Raw genomic sequence first — 3924 nt, 5'->3', positions numbered from 1 at the left:
TAGTCGATGACCCCATTATGGTTTGTTTATGTTTTTGCACCTCCGCAGAGACTCTAACCACGTGCACCAAGGTCTTCTGCAATAATAATTTTAGTTTACGGGGGAGAGCGAAAAATCACGGGGGTAATCACAACATTTCTCGTCTATGCCAGGATCTTGGAGTTTCCAGACACACGGCTAATGGGAATTTCCCTTTTTGAATTTGATCCTTCTTTGTTCGGCACGGGGGAGGCACTCTAGGGCGGGGTACTAGGGTTGGCGAAAATATGTGTGGACGGGACCTACACGAAAACCATCCCTTTCTCCTTAGACTGACTTTTGCTATACCTTATCGGGGAGAAAAAAATGTCGGGGAAAGTGACGAAAATTTTGAGGGGGTGCGACAAAATTTTTCCCCGACGAAATTTCTCCCCGACATTTTATCACCCGACCAAAACTTTTACCCGATTATTTTTATCCCTGACCGAAACTTTTGCCCAAAATTTTACGGGTGTGTCAAAAACAACGTGCCTATTTTTTCGATTTTTGGCGTACAAATTTCTATTGAACAAAGACAAATGAAATTTTTATTAGGGAAGATTTAAAATTTTATTTTTTACCTTTGGTGAAAATTATACATTTACTTTATGATAATTCCGCTGACGTCAATTTTTCATTGTTCACGGATTTTCATAGTTAAATTTTCCCTTATGGAACAAGGAACTAAACTACGCTTCGTTTTTACGCTCTTATTTTGTCTCGCTATTTTTAAAACATTAAAATGGCATCATTTTTTCATTAATTCCTTTATTGAAAAATTTCTAAATTATTACTATTGACTACTTACGTTTGAGATAATATCAAGATCCATACCGGGACTGGCTCCGGACTAGTATTTTTTTTACATAGATTTTCTTTTCTTTTTTTTTAAACATCTTGGAAGTTATTTATGAGGTAAAATTTGTATATAATGCACTATACAACCTATTATCATTGTTTTTTCATTAAACTGCAATTTCACTTTAAAACGGCTTTTACAGCTGATAGGAAAGCTAGAATGTAAAGGTTTGACTTCTTCTTTGACGTCAATTAATTGCTACTGTAAACAACACAAAAAGTAGTAGAGAATATTCATAACTTGAAATTTATTTGAGGTAACTCTGCCAAAATGTTAGAAATGTTTGGAATTAAAATGTACAATACTCACAAAAAAATTCAAGCAGCTCAACCGAATAGAAAATGTACGTCAAAGATTGTAAAATAGGGGCGTTTTTTTTGAAACACCCCAACCAAAAATCAAATTTGTACCCCTGAATTACATACCGCCCGTGACGTGAGTATTACAGCTCGAATAAATATTTTCTCTTTGTCTTTGAAAACTTGACCTCTGATACTCAGGGTATGAATTACAGAAGTTTGTGCTTTAAACGTCAAACTACAAGATCTTTTCTCGAGCTAGTGAAGGCTACCCTGAGTATCAGAGGTTAAGTTTTCAAAGAATATATTAACCTCTGAAGACCAATAATAGAAATTTTATCGCGCATGTGTCAATCTAATCACTGTAGAAAGAATCAAAGATGAAGAGCAAATATTACCTTATTAATGTCTACCAGACTGTATCAGTATGCAGTTTACTATTTACGAATTCCCCAAAAACCTCCAAGTGTAAGGTAAAGTATAAAGTATATATAAAATGCTGAGTGGGTAGCGACCTTAATTGAAGTGAGTTTCTTTCGAAAGAAATCTTTTATATGATCCCCAAATGTATAACAGTAATTACTAAACTATTAATTATGGAAATATCACGTTAATTGAATCGAAATAATACACAGACTTTATGTTACGATTCTCTATCACTGACCCTTTTTGAAAAGCAGCATTGATGACTTTTTTTAGTTGTGTTTTCAATGACGGGAATAAAAATATTAACTTTGAACTTCATCCAAGAACTTGGATGGTCGTCATGGTTACTTTTGTCTTCGTTGATTGCGCGCGTCGATATATGATTTCCGACCTGTGCTTTTCATGGTAAGTGAAGGCAGGAAACCAATAGCGCACTGCGCTGAATCTAAAAATAGATTTTATTTTTGACATAATCATTACTCTCGATGTGTTTGTACGAGTTCCAATCCCATCAACCTTTGCGTTAATCTCTTTTGCACGTTAATTGCATCATTTGACAAAAGATATATAACAACTTGCACGTATCTTGAATTGTGAGAGCAACTGGTTCAAATGTCAAAAAAGTGAAAAATAATAATAATGACGTATGTGTTGCGGAGCGCTATTCATTTGGACAATTTAGTCGGGTGGAGGTGGAACTCGGGTTGGAAGTGACTAATTTGTAAATTTGGTCGGGAAAAAGTGACAAAAATGCCTCTAGAGGGGACGAAACTTTTCCCTGACTAATTAAAACCCTGACATTTTTTTCGCGATAAGGTATTACGGGGGAGCGTTTACGATTTCGGAAATACCGAATAATTTTTGGCAAAATCTCCGAAATTCCGTAAAAGAAATACTTGCAATTCCGATACCGATTTTTTGGGGTATTCTTCCTCGTTTTGCTTGACTAATTTTTCATCAAATTTGATTTTTCATGCATGATTCCGGAAGGGAGAAACTTTATAACATAAAATAAAATTCACGGATTTCCGATACCGAAACAATATCAGAATTCCGAAATACCGAAAGAATTCTGCCCGATTTCCGATGAAGAAAGGATCAATTTCTGGAATTCTGAAATACCGTACATTAAGTGAAAAATGTTTTTTTTAATTGCCACCGCAGGAAGCCTAAAGCTTCCGAGGATGGCATTCATAGCTTCACTCGTGAGGGAAAGTTGGGAAAACATCTCATAATTTTGCGCGCGCGTTTCAGTATTTTAGTTCCGCTTAGCGGAACATTATCAATTAACGGTTATTTGATTTCCCGGAATGAAGAGCGATAAGCCGTGTTTTACAGGATAGCTCTTTTTTAGCTTGCGCGGCGGACGTTTGTTTCTTCCTATCGTGTCGGAGCTTTCAAACAATGTCAATTGAATTATCTGGTATTTCTTCTATTGACTATGTTTCAAACGATCAGCCGATGGCTCTGGCTTTAGGTATAAGGTAATGTCAGCGATAAAAAAGGAAAGTTGGTGGACCTGATGTGATGGTGGCAGACATCTTGAATTTCTCCCTGTTTCTTTTTAAATCTGTTTTATTCCCAGTTATAGCACAGTCCAGTAGTCCAATCGCACTACTTTTCTATAAACCCAACAATCCAGTGTGAGTTTGCTGAAAGGAAAACTAAACAATTTGAATCCTTTTAGAGACATTGAGATTGATTTATATTTTCCAGCGAAACAGAACACAGACTGACAGAACAACAGTCTGACAGTTATTTATATAGTTTTTTCCATCATCGTTCTAACACTATTGATACAGAACAGCACACAGCTGACAATTAAAAGAATTTTTGAAACTGAACTAAAGTATAAAACAAGGCGCCCTATAAAAGGGAAATTCCATAAAGGAAAGTTTGCATTTTGCAAAAATCTAATATACAGTAGTGACACTCTCTAATTCAAATTTCAAGGGATTCTCATCGAATACCACAGCATATTGAATATTGAGAAAGTCTCCCCAATCCGAAAGTAAATATTGAATTATAGAGTAACACGGGAAGAAGAAGGCGAAGCGAAGGTTGATTATTGCGATTGGTTTTTGAACGTCGAATCAGTACAATAACCGAAGATCTTGCTGAAATTTTATATAAGTTTTTGGGAGAAATCTTTGATATGTTGCAATATTTGAGGAGTCAAAATTTGAGTTTCTAATTTGAACGCACAAAATCGAACATTTGAATTTCAAAATATCTGGCATTTTTTTTTTTACTAGAAAGCAAATAAGAGAGTGGTTTTTCAAAACCTTAAAGTGACTTCAAATTTTATCCAAAACGGGCTTA

The sequence above is a fragment of the Clytia hemisphaerica genome, unplaced genomic scaffold, assembly GCF_902728285.1.
Source record: "Clytia hemisphaerica strain Z4C2 unplaced genomic scaffold, Clytia hemisphaerica genome assembly, whole genome shotgun sequence".
NCBI lineage: Eukaryota > Metazoa > Cnidaria > Hydrozoa > Leptothecata > Clytiidae > Clytia > Clytia hemisphaerica.
This window is presented reverse-complemented; position numbering follows the sequence as displayed.